The sequence below is a fragment of the Danio rerio genome, chromosome 10 (genome assembly GCF_049306965.1).
Source record: "Danio rerio strain Tuebingen ecotype United States chromosome 10, GRCz12tu, whole genome shotgun sequence".
In the NCBI taxonomy this organism is placed as follows: domain Eukaryota; kingdom Metazoa; phylum Chordata; class Actinopteri; order Cypriniformes; family Danionidae; genus Danio; species Danio rerio.
In genome coordinates this window covers 1,090,311-1,107,500 of record NC_133185.1, presented here as the reverse complement: position 1 = coordinate 1,107,500, position 17,190 = coordinate 1,090,311, and the positions used below count along the sequence as shown (strand labels likewise).

The window sequence follows — 17,190 nt, the reverse complement described above, 5'->3', positions numbered from 1 at the left end:
ACCCCTGTGGTATATGTAAAACTATTAAACCAATAGATTACATTTTTGACAACAGCTTAACATCTACCTACTGTAGCTGTAATTACAAACTACACTAAAGCCACTAAGTCACACTATTTATTGGCCAGCTTGTGAATATTCCCGTAGCGCACAGTAGTCACTTCACTTCGACTCATTTTTGAAAGTTATATTTCCATCATTTATTTTTGAGCAGAAATATGTAATACAGCACATTATATTATTCCCAGTTTTATCACCTTAATTTCTGACTGTTCAATAATGGATGACACAGGTAAATCAGACTGTCACATTTAATCAAGCTCTCGGGCGTCTTCTGATCATCTCTATGTGTGCGTGTGTGGTCCATCAGAGAGCGAAGAGATCCTTACGGGTGATATTAAACAGCGATAGAAATCATTTGATATGTAGAACTATCTGTGTCTGCGAGTGCAACAGGAAATGTTCCAATAGTAATGATCACAGCGCTCCATCATAAAGGCATGCACTACTATACGAGTAAGTAGACGGAGAAACTCATCAATATGCAAATGAGTGACACCGCGGATGGATGGATGAATGGATGGATGGAAGGATAGATGGATGGAAGAATAGATGGATGGATGGATGGATGGATGGATGGATGGATGGATGGATGGACGGACGGATGGATGGATGGATGGATGGATGAAAACCAGCCAAGATGAATGGGTGGATAGATGGATGGACAGATGGATGGATGGATAGACGAAAACCAGTCGAGATTGATGGATAGATGGATGGATGATTAGATAGATGGGTGGATGAACAAATGGATGGATAGATGGACGGATGGAGGCATATATGGATCTATTGATGAAAACCAGCTGGGATGGATGGATGGATGGATGGATGGATGAAAACTAGTCAAGATGGACGGATGGATAAATGAATAGATGGATTCATGGATTGATGGATGGATGGATGGATGGATGGATGAAAACCAGTCGAGATGGATAGATAGATGGATGGATGAATGGATAGATAAGTGGAACAATGAATGGATGGATAAATGGATAGATGGATGGACAGATGGAGAGATAGATGGATGCATTAATGAAAACAAGCTGAGATCAATGGATAGATGAATGGATAAATGGATAAATGGATGGATGGATGGATGGATGGATGGATGGATGGATGGATGGATGAAAACTAGTCAAGATGGATGGATGGATGGATGGATGGATGGATGGATGGACAGATGAATGGACAGACGGATGGATAAACAGACAGACAGACAGACAGATGGATAGATTGATGAAAACCAGTCATGATTGACGGGTGGAGGGATGAGTGGGTGGATGGATGAATGGATGGACAGAAAGACAGATAGATGATGCATGGATTGATGTAAAACCATGACATAAGCAAACGTAGAGCGATCTGTGTCTGCAAGTGCAACAGGAAATGCTCCAACAGTAATGATCGCAGCGCTCCATCATAAAGGCATGCACTACTATACGAGTAAATAGACGGAGAAACTCATCAATATGCAAGTGAGCGACACCGCAGGACTGGACCTTTATCCATTAGCTAATAAAACAGCATTCTGGAGCAGCAGAATGTCATTTATCAGCCGTCCAGATGATTTCCGCTCACTCGTCTGCTCTATTATTCACCGTCCAGCACTGGTTTCGGTGCCGCCTGGATCGGTGGCAGGATTTCGCACAATTGCTCCCCAGTGGACATGGCTAAGACGACCGAGGCCTCAAACTGGAGAAAATCCACAAACTGGCTTCGTGACTAAACCAGATAATGCCTTGGAAAGGATTAAAGGAACTCGCAGTGTGCCAACTCAATTCTGGCCACCGAGAAGTTTCGTCCCCTCTGGACTCCACTATAGGATCATGACTGGAGACAATACTTACGCCAAACTACTCTGGTGGAAAGTTTGGAAAAGTTGCATTGTCTCGTGTTCTTGGAAGAAGAAGCCTCTTCTGCTCATCAAGGCTGCATTTACTGATCAAACACACAGTCCAGACAGTGAAGTATATTATTACAATCTGCGTCAAATGACTGTGAATAAATGTGATTGATAGCTTTGATGAATTCCCAGCATCATTACTCCTGCTTTTATAGTGTCACATGAGTATTCAGACATCACTCTAATATGCGACACTGGACCACAAAATATAATTATTTATACAATACAATTATATATTTATATAGCTGAATAATTTAATATAAAAGACAATATATACGCCAAACTACACTGGTGGAAAGTTTGGGAAAATTTGCATTGTCTCGTATTCTAGGAATCCGCCCTCATGTAATGTTTGGATTGTGAAGGCCCAGGTGAGACGTCATTTTTCCACTCTAATACATCACGTGCGCTGCGTATGCAACCTCTACAAGTCATGTAAAACAATTAACTGCAAACTTGAATAAATGGAACCAATATAATCTGATTATATGTGATTATTTTGCATCTAAATTAGGAATTTTGCAGAACTGAAAAGAAAAAATTGCGACTTTTTGTTGATTTTGTGCAATCGCAGAATTGCGAGAAACTAAGGTTTGACAAGCAAAGCTCACGTGAACTTCTCTCAGCTCGCTCAGAGGCTGGTTGTTTTTGTAATGGAAAATCACGTTTGCTGTAAACAGACATATTTGTTAACTCGCGGGACGGTAATGTATGACCACACGTGCCTGCAGATATATTTGCCAAATAAGCAAAATGGAAGAAGAACATTGCTGTTTGATACAGACGAGTTGATCCCAAACCAGCGCTGATGCTGATCGCCTCGTAGATCTGCATCATACACACAACAAATTGGTTTTAGCTTTCATTTTACAGCTTATAAAGCATGCATGCAAATTAATGCAATATCATATTTAAACAACAAAACTGTATGTCAACAAAAGTCAACATATGCGCGTGTTGTCGTTGTCTTTTCATCACGCAACGTGCAAACTGAATCGCGAGTAAGAGAGGAAACATAAGACATAATCTTTAAAATAATGATTTCTATTAAAAATGTAAAAAGTTTTTGTGTTATAATAATAACAACAGCGAGGCATTAAATAATAAAGATTTTCCGTGGAGCGAGCGATTTGAGGAAGTCTGCTATTTTTATTTGACGGAAGAAAAAAACATGATTGGAAAAAAGCCGCTTCTTAAAAAGGATCAGTCAGTGTTTTCGTTTTGTTCTCTAAATGAATTATTTAAGTGAAAATAATTCAATAAGGCCTATTTATTTGATTAATTTTATATGTTTTATTCTGTTTTTCTATGCCTTCGGCAGCACTGCAGGTGCGTTCAGATGCTCTGTTGTTACGCTCTGTTATTAATATGCTAGCATGTTAAACTAAATCAGTATTTTAATATGCAATATTTAATGTGTCAGACACAAAATAGACACGTCAATTTGTATAAAAAAAATTAATAATAATTTAATAGTAATCTGACCAGTTAACCGTTAATAATCGATTAACGAACGGCGGTTGTCGAACAGCAAAATTATCCGAAATGAGCATCCCTAAAAGCTGCATTGTACATAAATCAGATGAACATTTTCATATAAGTCAATAATATTACTGTAATTAATTTAAAAACTGACTAAATATCGATTTACACACATTTACACAAATAAATAAACAGAATTAATAATGGACCCCTAAATGAAGTGTTCTTCGGGAGAGATATCATCAAGCGGCTGGCGACGACAATGGAAAATTGTTTCACAGAAAATAACAACAACAACACTTTTGGTAGTTATACTGTATATTCAGTTCAACTAAATGCAGCCTTGCTTAGAGCAGACTCCTTTTGGCAAATATTTCCCGATTCCTGACCGCAAGTGTCAGTGTAAAGAGTCAGTATCAGCACTACAGCTGTCTAATGCTGTGATGGCAGTCCAGCGTCATTCACACACACATTTCTGTGGGATCCAAAAGAGAGAGCGAGATCACATTAGCTGCTTTTCTCTGGCTGAAATGGTAATTGGTTTCGGTGTGGGACCGGCCTTTAAATGCTGTTTTTCCAAAGCATTTCCCATATGATGATTTACTGAGGGGAAAAAGCAGCCTGTGCCATAAAGAGAGGGAGAATAATAAATATGTTTTGCCTTTTATTGCATTGGGATGCCTGAGGCCAGAGGTTCACTCTACTGTAGATAAGAGAGAATATCCATCCTCATCGCAAATATTCATGCTGCATTAAGAAATTACTTAACATTCAGTAAAAGCGTATTGAACTGATGCTTCTGTAAGAGAACAGAACTTGACCCGGGCTGTTTATTACTGTAAAGCAGCTCCGGATTGTATTAAATAAAGCTCTGTGGAAATAAAGCTGACTTGGCTGGTTTTGATGAGATGTGAAAGACAGATCAGCGGTTTGAGAGCTTTATAATCGGGTTTTGTGGCCCTGGAGTTTTGATAAGTGGCCCAAAGATGATTATCCAGAGCTGTTTTTGTGCTCTGTGATGTCTAATTAGCCGCCGTCCTCATGAGCGTGCATCTCATTTACTGCTGCAATCCTTCAGATATATAGAAACAGGAAAGACTGTTTACTGAAAAAGAGACAAACAACACGAGCATATACTGTAGATACAGTATGATTTGATTGAATATGATGTAGAACCCTAACCACAACCCTAATGCTAAAGGTTATTGCACACTGAATCTGAATTAATATCAATCAATTCAACCTCACATTGAGTCAAACATATTAAAAACCTGTCGTAAATGAAATAATTTTTCCGCATTCAAAAAGGCATTTTCAGAGGTGTTTTGACAATTCAGGGCCGCTGTACAGGCCAAAAGCAAAACCTAAAATCATGTATATACAGTTGAAGTCAGAATTATTCGCCCCCCTTTGAATATTTATCTCTTTTTTTTTTAAATATTTCCGAAATGATGTTGAACAGAGCAAGGAAATTTTCACAGTATGTGTGATCATATTTTTTTCTTCTAGAGAAAGTCTTATTTGCTTTATTTAGACTAGAATAGATGCAGTTTTAAAAAATTTTAAACACCATTTTTAGGACAAAATTATTAGCCCTCTAGACCTTTTTTTTTTTTAGATAGTCTACAGAACAAACCATCGTTATACAATAACTTGCCCAATTACCCTAAGCTGCCTAGTTAACCTAATTACCCTAGTTAAGCCCTTAAATTTAACTTTAAGCTGAATACTAGTTTCTTGAAGAATATCTAGTCTAATATTATTTACTGTCATCATGACGAAAACAAAATAAATCGGTTATTAGAGATGAGTTATTAAAACTATTATGGATAGAAATGTGGTGAAAATATCTTCTCTGTTAAACAGAAATAGGGGAAAAAATAAAATAAAATAAACAGGGCTAATAATTCAGGGGGGCTAATAATTCTGACTTCAACTATATACATATATATATATATATATATATATATATATATATATATATATATATATATATATATATATATATATATATATATATATATATATATATAGTTGAATACGACTATGTTCCAGGATCAACATAGATGTTAATCCAGGATCACATTGTACCTGGTAAAATCATGACGTGCATCAATATAGAGTAGAAAACATATAATAACAGCATAACCAACACATTTCCCAGAGATGGGTTGCGGCTGGAAGGGCATACGCTGCGTAAAAACTTGCTGGATAAGTTGGCGATTCATTCTGCTGTGGCGACCCCGGATTAATAAAGGGACTAGGCTGACAAGAAAATGAATGAATGAATGAATGAATGAATAACCAACACAATATATAAATATATATATATATATATATATATATATATATATATATATATATATATATATATATATATATATATATATATATATATAATTTTTTTTTACTTGTTTAAACTACTTAATTTAAATGAGCTGAAATAACACAATTCTTGAGATTTCATTAGTACATCTTTTTTTTAATTGGTACAAAATTTCTTTATGTTCAATCCACATAAATTCGTTAAAAGTGTTCAGTTAACTTAATCAATTTGTGTTGGGACAACACGAATGAATTGTGTGGAACCCTGCATTTTTTTTTACAGTGAATGATATATCACGCCAATCTGTAACTTTTTGATTTATTGCCTAATTTATATAAATGTATACAATCTCATTGGTACACTTTAGTATGATGTTCTCATGCCCCAATGACATCCCCAATGGATTAAGGGCAGGGTTTGGTGGTGCCACGACTCCTTTTACAAATCAGGCATTTTAATACGACTATGAATTCGTGCAAATTAACCACTAAACTGACAAACATAAAATAGTTACGCATCCTTGTGAGATCAGGCTGGTATAACAGTTTTACATCACACTCATGAAGCATCATAAACACGCAGAAAGATGTATTGAGACTTATAAACACACACATTACACTTTTGCACAGGGCCTGTTCAAGCCAACAAACTTTCCTTTTAGAACATACAAATCACAAGAAGTGCTTCTCGATATTGATTTGAAGCATTAATAATCTTCACTATTCTAATTTCCCCCAGTGTAACTAATCTCTTGTGTTCGGGTCATGTTTGCAGATGCAGTATTTATATCAGTCGTCTGCAGAACCAATGCTTTACTCGCTCTTTTGAGGAACGCAGCCAACTCTCCAATTACAGCAAATGAGCCTGAGCACAGTAAAACAACTGGCCGCCGCTGAGAACATCACATTTGTTGTAGACAGTAATGAATAAACTGTTGTGATAAAGCACATGGGCGGCGGAAAATTACATTTAGCCGCTTTCTGTGCGGACGGAGCAGCGAGACTGATTTCTCTTGTGCTGGACGTCCGTTACGTGTGAAGCATTGAGAGTCATCCAGAACTACAGGATTAAATTAAAGGCGTTCAGCGTGAAAAACAACAACCTGCGGAATGAAGCGGGAAGAGTCACGAAGAGCTTTAAATAGACAATCACTAGGCTTTTAGCAACAAATGACACGGCATGCTGGAGGGCGTAAACAATGAAGCACACTACAGTTAACTTAACTGAGTAAAACCACAAGAATTGAGCTTCACAGAACCCTAATACTGACAAAATAAAAATTAAACATGTATTTTTTTACTAATTAGTTAAATTTAATATTGTAATTGCCCTTATTCTGAATCCCTATGGTAAGTCTAAGATAAGTGTGTATATTGTGAGACTGTACATCACGTATTATGTGAAAGCAAATAAAAATAATTGTCAAAATGAACAAAAAAACTAAATAAAATAAAATAAAAATGCTTATTTTAGGCAATGGAAAATGTTGAATGATTTAAATCATTCGGCGCCAACAGCCTTGTGGTTAGTGCCTCAACACATGGCACCAAGGTGGTCGATTCCCGGCTTGAGGTCCTTTGCCGACCCTTCCCCTATCTCTGCTCCTCATACTTTTCCTGTCCTCCAAAAAAGGAGGAGAGGGCATGGAAGGGGGGATTCTTCAAGGCGAAGATGACTAAAGGTAAGATGCTTGGTTATTTATACTGAGTTAGGAATCGTCTGTTTGGTGGTTCGTTCATTAGCTTGACTCGAGGCCAGCCGTGTCAATCATAAGCACGTGATCCTCTCAAAATTAGTTTATTAATAAACTTCACTTAGTATAAGTAAAATAAATGAAAAATGCTTGACATTTACCCGCAATTCTGGAATGAGTTGGTAGCATTAGGTTACCTATAGTATTATACATAGGAGGCATAATGGATTGTTGTGTAGTGCTGTGCTGGATTACATCTTCAAGAAAGGACGGTGAAAATTATATAAATACCTCTCTCAGATCTTCAGATTTTTTCCTGAGCCTGTCATTTACTTGTGTTTCTTCTAAAGCCACATGTCAGAGTTATTTTAATGTAATAAAACATTAAATTGCCTTTTTTTTTCGCTCATGCTCAAGATTTTGAAGGTAAATTCTAAACTGCAGGGGGCCCAAAATAGAGCCCTGATGCACTAATGTTAATGTTTAAATGTACACTGTTTCTCAATGATATTAGAGGTTAAACATGTCAGGCTTTTGTCTATCTGCACCACTCATTGACTTCCTTCAGGTGACACCCTCATGATGGGGGGGAAAATGACAAACAGGGTCATCAGTTGTATTAATGCGAGGACTCTGTCTGGCCGTGTCTCCTCAGCATCACAACAGTCAATAGAAATGATGTTACGTTACCCATGGTGCTTTTCAAGGGGAGCGTAATTGGAGGCGACTGTGATTTTGATGGATGTTCCCGCTGACTGTATGTGACCCCGCTGATGATATGTGGCCACATTCGCAGTTGTCTCCATCACATCAGTCCACCGAGAGCACTCTCGCTACACAGAAAGACCAACCTTGTTTTGTTTCTGGGCATAATTCGCCAGATTAAATCACTCATTCATGTGCACTCCTAGAGAAAACACAAAGGCTTCTTTACTGTAGCCTGTCCTGCATTCATGCTCAGTGTGTGTGTGTGTGTGTGTGTGTGTGCATCACTCCACGCCTGGCATCTTTAATGCATTTCCATTTATATATTCTGACATGCTAATGCGGGGATTTTAATACGGTGCAATACATCAGTTGACAATCACTCCATATTCAGGCATTTGTCTTTGCTAAGTCAGAAATTCATTACAGGACTGGAGGTGGTCTGTCTGCTGTAATTGCATTGCTTTGACACGTCACGCACGTCATGATGAACACAAATGTTGTATGACTGTGGTTGATGCTAAGTGAATGGTATACGCTAATGTTAGCAAACAGGAAACACAGCTGCCAGCAGAACCGCTTAAATAAAGAGATAAACATGAAGCGGATCTTCTCGTCTGATTGTTGGTATTATTACAAATGAACAAGAAAAATACTGACGCAAGAAAAACACTCAGCTAATGCAAAATGTCGAGAAGTTTTGTTGAGGAGTTATGTTTCCTTTATAATTACAATTATTAATATACCGTTATTTTCACAGCTGAAATCATCTATAATGGGTAATGATGGGCAGCGGTGGGTTTGAGTTTTGATATTACTGGGTTGTTATGACTAGTCTTTGGGCTAGTTTTGTTGTAAATAACTGGCAACCCTCCTGAATTTGATGTGACTCGTCAGATGGCAATACTCTGCTTTGATTGGTGAGATAACTCAGTCTGCTGTTATTGGTCACATGGTCATACTTTGCTTTGATTGGTCAGATGTCCCAGTCTGCTACTATTAGTCATAATGCCATACTCTGCTCTGATTGGTCAGGTGACCCAGTCTGTTGTGATTGGTCAGATTGCCATACACTGCTCAGATTGGTGAGTTTATCCAGTCTGCCATTATTGGACACTTAGCCATACTTTGCTCTGATTGGTGAAGATACCCAGTCTGCTGCTATTGGTTAAATGGCCATACTCTGCTCTGATTGGTCGAGATAACCAGTCTGCTGTTATTGGTTAGATGGCCATACTTTGCACTGATAGGTGAGTTTACCAAGTCTGCTGTTATTGGTCACATAGATACTTTTCTCTGATTGGTCAGGTGAGCCAGTCTGCTGTGATTGGTCAGATGGCCATACTCTGCTCTGATTGGTGAGTTTACCCAGTGTGATGTTATTGGTCATATAGACATACTTTGCTCTGATTGGTCAGGTGACCAACTGCTGTGTTTGGTCAGACTGCCATACTCTGTTCTGATTGGTCAGGTGACCCAATCTACTGTGATTGGTCAAATGGCCATAGTTTGCTCTGATTGGTCAGGTGACCTGGTCTGCTGTGATTGGTCAGATGGCCATACTCTGCTCTGACTGGTCAAGTGACACAGTCTGCTGTTATTGGTCAGATGGCCATACTCTGCCCTGATTGGTGAGTTTACCCAGTGTGCTGCTATTGGTCATATAGACATACTTTGCTCTGATTGATCAGGTGACCAACTGCTATAATTGTTCAGACTGCCGTACTCTGTTTTGATTGGTCAGTTAACCCAGTCTGTTGTGATTGGTCAGATGGCCATACTCTGTTCAGATTAGTCAGGTGACCCAGTCTGCTGTGATTGGTCAAATGACCCTACACTCCTTTGATTGGTCAGGTAATAGAGTCTGCTGCTATTGGTCACATAGCTGTACTCTATTCCGATTGATCAGATGGCTGTACTCTGCTCTGATTGGTCAGGGCACCCAGTTTGCTGCTATTGGTCAGATGGCCATACTGTTCTGACTGGTCAGGGGACCCAGTCTGCTGTGATTGGTCAGATGGCCATACTCTGTTGATGTAATTTCCTCGTCATTATAACTGAACAAACAGCAGTAAATGGGTTACACTGTTTAATGTCATCAGTCAGTTATTCAGCTAATTCAGAATGTTTCCTAGAATTTATTTTAGTAAATGAAACCATGTTGGACATGCATTAGTAGCCAGTTGAATAGGTGATGTGATATAATCTAGCTTTAACCAGATGTCAAGCAGGTCAAATCTGCAACAAATTAACTGAAACTCACATTAACTAGCTCACAAAGTGACGGAGGGAAGCTCAGTGAGGAATTGCTAGTAAATTTATGAGCACTTTCTATTCAGTCAATCTTTCTTTTCATCTATTTCAGCCCCTGATACGTTAACTGTGAGAGATGTCACTTACAGATTGCAGCTCTTTTGTTGCTCTGAATTGGCCACAGCACACAGGAAACTCAATTCTGAACGACAGGAAGCTGAATTTACTGATGGTGTTCTGAGAAACTGAACCGCTCTCCTTCCTCCACCTGAATCCACAAACAGAGATGAGCAGTGTTTTCATTACATCATCTTAAAACTAGCGTTTCAATACATTAGATTTGTTTCCACTCACCCACTCATTCACTATCACTCAGCTTATTCCCGAATTTATCAGGGGTTGCCACAGCAGAACGAACCGCCCGTTACTCTGGCATATGTTTTATGCAGCGGATGTCCTTCAAGCCGCAACCCTATTTGTTTACGGTAGCATTCCTTTATATTTCTGCTTATGCTGTACATTTGTTACCGGTTTAATATTGGTTTTAGATTTATTAAACATCAGTTTGCTGCTTTTTGTCAGATGGCCATACTCTGCTCTGATTGGTCAGGTTACTCAGTATATGCTGCTATTGGTCAGACAACTTTACCCTTTTCGGATTGGTCAGGTTACTCGGTATATGCTGCTATTGGTCAAATTTTCATAGTCTGTTCTGATTGGTCAAGTCATCCAGTTTGCAGCTATTGGTCAGATTACCATACTCTGTTCTGATTGGTCGGGTGACCCAGTCTGCTGCTTTTGGTCAGATGGCCATACTCTGTTCTGATTGGTCGGGTGACCCAGTCTGCTGCTTTTGGTCAGATGGCCATACTCTTTTGTGATTGGTCAAATGACAGTACTCTGCTCTGATTGGTCAGGTAAATTAGTCACACAGCTGTATTCTTCTTGGATTGGTCAGATGGATTCTCTCCGATCAAATTGGTCAGGTGACCCAGTCTGCTGTGTTTGGTCAGATGGCCCTACTCTGTTCTGATTGGTCAGGTGACCCAGTCTGCTGTGATTGGTCAAATGACCATGCACTGCTCTGATTGGTCAGGTAATTGAGTATGTTGTTATTGGTCAGATCGCCATACTCTGCTCTGATTGGTCAGATGGTTCAGTTTGCTTTGCGTTGTCAATTGCCCAACTCTTTTCTGATGAGTCAGGAGACCCAGTCTGCTATAATTAGTCATTAGCCCTTATCTTACCCTCTGATTGGTCAGGAGAGCCAATCTGTTGTAATTGCTCAATGGCTCTTCCTTACTCTGATTGGTCACATGGCCAGTCTGTTTGGACAGTGATCTACCACTTTCAGCCTTTGTCAGAACTGAAATTTCCAATCTCATATGCACATTTCAGCTCAGAGGAAGCCATTAAGGCCTATAGACTGGCATTCATTTACGTTTAGTTCTGTATCAGCACAGCGTAATGGGAGAGAACTATTCCCACAATCCACCGCATGCTAACAGACAATATTCCAATCAAAACAATAACATTCTCAGGACTCCAGACGAAAGTGTCCAGCCAAAAGCGGAGCAGATTTCTCCAACATGACCTCATTATGGAAGTGTCAGAACGGAGCAGCGAACGAGAGGAGATTGAGAGCGAACGCTTCTGTGCCAAACTATATTTACTGCTCTGCTGAGCGTGACCATTAAGTAATGGCGTGTTCACAACTTTCATCTCGCGCAGTGTTTCGGAGCAAACTGGATTTATAGGGGCTGCTATTTAGATATGCAGAATACAAAGTACACTGAGAAAACTACAGAGTCTTTCATTCGTAGGACATTTCCATATTGGATGAAGTGAATAAAATAGGATTTCTGATTATAATCTGTTTATTTAATTTGCCCTAAAGCAAAATCGAACCTCCAAGGAGAAAAGAACAGCACTGATTTTTCTCAAAGTAGTGTTTTTACTTTAAACCAGCAGCTTTCACGTCATGCGAACACATGGAAAAAAGTACTGCTGTTCAGCATTCATGCATTTCTCATGTGTTTGATTATCAGCATAACACTTCCAGATAGTTTATCTCATTATTGAAAATAAAATAGCTAGCAATACCGTATACTTAGGTTACTTTACTGTGAAATCATATTATTTCCAAAATATTTTTTTAGGTCGAAGCAAGTAAATTAATTCATGGTCTCTATAAAAATAATATTTTACCTTTTTGGATTTACTTTTTTTAAGGTAACAAACAATTTACAGTCAAATTAAATGTAGTAATGTTCAACTTCATTTGTTTGTTTAAATTCAGCCCATATCAATTGTTTGCAACCACTTACCTTAAAAAAATAGTAAAAACTCTTAATAGTAAAAAAATTAGAGTCAGGTAATTGGTTGGGCCATTTAAGAGTGTTATATTCTTTCTCTGAAAGCATCTGAGTATCCTTGGCTGTTTTGGATCATTGTCTTGCTGAAATGTCCACTCTGGGTTGGACTGAAGCAGCTGATCTTCATTTACATCAAGGAAGGGCAGAGAGTTGCTGAAGAACTACTGAGAGATTTCAGCTGCTGTCTGGGCTTTCCCTGCCAAACGACACCTTCCTTTCTTCATGTGTTCAATGCGTTTTTCCCTGTGTCATTTCATTTTATTATGCATAAGTTAATTTGTAAACTAATTAGATTTGTTTTCTTTGCATTCATGCATTTTTTTTGGGGTTGTTACCAACATCTGGTAAATTATTTTCAAATTAACAGAAACTTTAGAAATATGTCTTCTGAGTAAAAACACTGGTGTTCAATACTTATTTCCCCTGCTGCACTGAAAAAAAAAGATGTCTGCAGAACTGTTGCAAACAATTTATGTGTTGAATTTAAACAAACAAATTAAATTTAATAAAATTCTACTTATTTTGTTTGTTTAAATTCAGCCTAAATAAATTGTTTACAGCCACTTAACGTAAAAAAAAATTAGTAAATCCAAGGAATCATTTCTGAATTATTTTTTTTTCAGTGTGTAAATCCATAAAAATATATAATGTAACCAAGAAAAACAATGCTCTACATAGTAACCAACGTATTTACTTTGTGTGCACTCAAAAATTATTTTTGCTGTTAGTTAAAACTGAAGATGAACTGAAACAATTCTTGAGATTTTTAGGGGGCAGCTTAATTGTTTTATGTTCAATCCACTTATATTTGTTAACTGAATTGACTAATGTTGAGAAAACATAATTGAATAGTGTGGAACCCTGCATTTTTTAAGTGTGAATGTGTATTTTTTTCCTTAACCACAATGAATATTTTGCTTTATTATAAAGGTGCAGTATATAAGTTTGACACCCAGTGGTTGAACTAGGTATTGCATGCTTGGATCATGCTTGGACACATTTTCGCTCGGCTGCTCCTCTGATGAGTGCACGCAAGCACAGGTTGCCAGGTTGACGTGAGTGTGCCTGACTATTGAGCCTAAAGGCCGTTTTAAGGCTGATTTTCTAACTAAAGGCAATGACATGCAATAGAAGAAAAATTTTCCATATTAAAAGGAGTTTTTGTCCTGATCAACACTTGAAATTTACATTTCAGAAACGGCTTCTATTTCTCACAGGTGAAAAATGATCACCTCAGGTATAGCTCATGTGCTTTATTCAGTGTTAAATGCTAATAATGTGAGTCTGAATGCTATTTTACGTGACATTTATTGCCATACTACTGAAAGCAGCAGCAGATAGTTCAGCTCAGATCTGAAAAATACAATAAGCCGTCTGAGATTGAACTCGAGTACTGCAAACCAACACATATCAGTGATTCAGCTTCCACATTTAATCATGTTCAAGAGGTTTAATATGTATTAATTAAATTATAAACCTTACCATTTGGCTGGAGTGCAGTAAGTGCACTATTCTGTGCTTCTGAACGGCTGTATTTACATTTCTGTCGTGTTTCGTCTGGTGCAAACAGCCCAATTATCACCTCAAATCTTGTCATGTAGCTGTTGTTAGGACACGGGGTTACAATGTAACCTGCTCACCTAATGTTTACACTTGTAATAATTATATTATTTGCTAATTAATAACCACCTCATGTGGAACTCTGAATCTGCGTCTCATTTCGGAGTCTGCTACTGTCCACCGGAGGTCACATTTCAGTCGAGGATGCATGCTTTGAGAGATTTCCTTACTGAATGAATGAAATACGCTGTTTTCCATCAAGGCAACCCGGACTGCTGAAATATAATAAGCTAAACTGGCAGAGGGCAGGTTAAAGAGACCAAAACAAAGACAGACGTTTCACGATGTAACGCACATTTTTAAAGCAGACTTCAGCATTGTTTCTCAGAAAAACAAAAATGTTCATTTAGCATGTTTCTGAATTATCTGCAAACATATTATGGTGTTTTTATATGCTTTAGAAGAGTCAAAAACTGACATACAGCACCTTTAAATTAAATGTAAAAATTTGAACAAAATTTTAGCTGTAGCAATCTACTTTGTTTTTAAGTTGGTCCAAAGCCTAATTTTTTTCATTGCTCTGTGTGTAAATCTCCAGCTCGGGACGGTGTGTGTTTTGCAGGTTTGGGGTGTCCTTTCTGTCATTGCAGGAGTCGACCTCCCCGTTGGGTCAATTATTCACCGTGAGGAAAACACACCTGAGTCCCCAGCGGCTGCGGCTGATGTAGTGTCGGACAGAGAGCTGGAGAAAAACAAGCCTCCCGTTTCCATTGCAGTGTCCAGTGATGGATTCGGCCGTGAGCTCCAGATCCTTCAGAGGTGACCTTCAGTGATGAAACTCTTCCCAAAGAGTTCCCAGAGGACCGACTCAAACCCATCTCAACTTCACTTCCTTGTGGAGAAAGAGAGAGAGAAGAGTGTGAAGTGAGCAGGACGTCTCGAGTGCATCCATGCACTTACAATACAAATGCTATCTTGATCATGTCTCATGCTTGCCCTCTGTTTAAAGCGGTGGTGGTGTGGTTTCTAACTCAGATGTAAATTAGCTTACATACGGGGCGCTATTATGCAAAAATCAGTTTTATAAGGGGTTTATACACAGTTGTGTGTCAAAAGTGTGTGAATATATCCAGCTTATAATAGTAAAAAGTGTATTAATTACATTTTTTATGATGACGCTCAATAAAAACAGTCTGCAGAAAGACTATCATTGACATTCTCACATACGTGTCATCAGTGGGGTATTCAGGCAAACTGAGTATTTCAGAAACTGCTGATCTACTGGGATTTTCACGCACAACCATCTCTAGGGTTTACAGAGAATGCTCCGACAAAGAGGAAATATCCAGTGAGCGGCAGTTCTGTGGACGTAAATGCCTTGTTGATGAGGTCAGAGGAGAATGGCCAGACTGGCTCCAGCTGATAGAAAGGCAACAGTAACTCAAATAAGCACTCGCTACAACCGAGCTCTGCAGAAGAGCATCTCTGAACACACAACGCGGCCAACCTTGAGGCGTATGGGCTACAGCAGCAGAAGAGCACACCGGGGGCCGCTCCTGTCAGCTAAGAACAGGAAACTGAGGCTACAATTCACACAGACTCACCAAAACTGGACAATAGAAGATTGGAGAAACGTTGCTGCTCTGATGAGTCTCCATTTCTGCTGCATCATTCAGATGCTCGGCTCAGACAACATGAAAGCATGGATCATCCTGCCTTGTATCAGCGGTTCAGGCTGGTGGTGGTGGTGTAATGGTGTGGGGGAGATTTTCTTTGGGTCCATTAGTACCAATTGAGCATCAACGCCACAGCCTACCTGAGTATTGCTGCTGACCATGTCCATCCCTTTATGAGCACAGTGTCTCCATCTTCTGAAGGCTACTTCCAGCAGGATAACGCAGCATGTCATAAAGCTCAATCATCTCAGACTGGTTTCTCGAACATGACGATGAGTTCACTGTACTCAAATGGCCTCCACAGTCCCCAGAGCTCAATCCAATAGAGCACTTTAGGGATGTGGTGGAACGGGAGATTGGCATCATGGATGTGCAGCCGACAAATCTGCAGCAACTGTGTGATGCTATCATGCCAATATGGAGCAAAATCTCTGAGGAATATTTCCAGCAGCTTGCTGAATCTCTGCCACCAAGGATTAAGCCAGTTTTGAAGACAAAACTGGTCCAATCCGGTACTAGTAAGGTGTACCTAATACAGTGGCCGGTGAGTGTATGTATTATATCTTCTTTGCATCTAATTACAAAAAAAGCAAATTACCGCTTGCGTTAAGTGTTTCTAACACCATCTATGGGGAGCAGGACAGCATATCTGACATTATTTTCTCTTCTGGCTGCTGTTATCAGTCTCACACCATTTTCTGAAAGTCTTTATAACACTATCATGGAGTTTTCCTTTTATTATTTCAGCAAAACGGATTGTAAAATAAAGATTTGTTGTACTCTCCTATTCACTAAGCTCTGAGTTTACAAACTATGACCGCTTCTGCTGCTGAGAAACCTGAAACTGTGTAAAGGCTCCATTGAGGGAGAGTGATAGTGAGTAAGTGTTTCTTTTTTTTTGGTGAACTGTGCCTTTAATGACACTGGACTGCACACGATTGATAAACCGCATGCTAGTTTGCTCTGAAATGCTGACGGATTTGCTTCAGAGCGGATCTGCGTCTCGTGCCGGGGCTGGAGCTCTTTATAAGCGTGACTGTGACCTTTCTGCTCGGCTCGGGCTGCTGGGAACTCGTTCAGTTTTATCGGCCGCAGCAGAGCAGCAGAAAAGCGGCCCTTTGTCCCTCCAAAAACCGATTAATGAGTCCCGATGCTTC

General features: G+C 39.1%; 1 long non-coding RNA gene across 8 annotated transcripts in view; it reads right to left on the bottom strand.

The window, feature by feature from the left end:
- The window catches only part of LOC137496532 (uncharacterized), a 154,401-nt gene that overhangs the window by 45,758 nt on the left and 91,453 nt on the right, over positions 1-17,190 (bottom strand). For 3 of the 8 annotated variants that reach the window (XR_012386060.1, XR_012386059.1, XR_012386061.1), the window contains 2 exons: positions 15,056-15,249; positions 10,570-10,690 (listed from right to left, as the gene is read on the bottom strand). This is a non-coding gene — a long non-coding RNA (uncharacterized lncRNA). Of the gene's footprint in view, positions 1-5,854; positions 8,372-10,569; positions 10,691-15,055; positions 15,250-17,190 lie in introns of those variants that run through there. The other 5 variants (XR_012386056.1, XR_012386058.1, XR_012386063.1 and 2 more) reach the window with 3 other exon arrangements.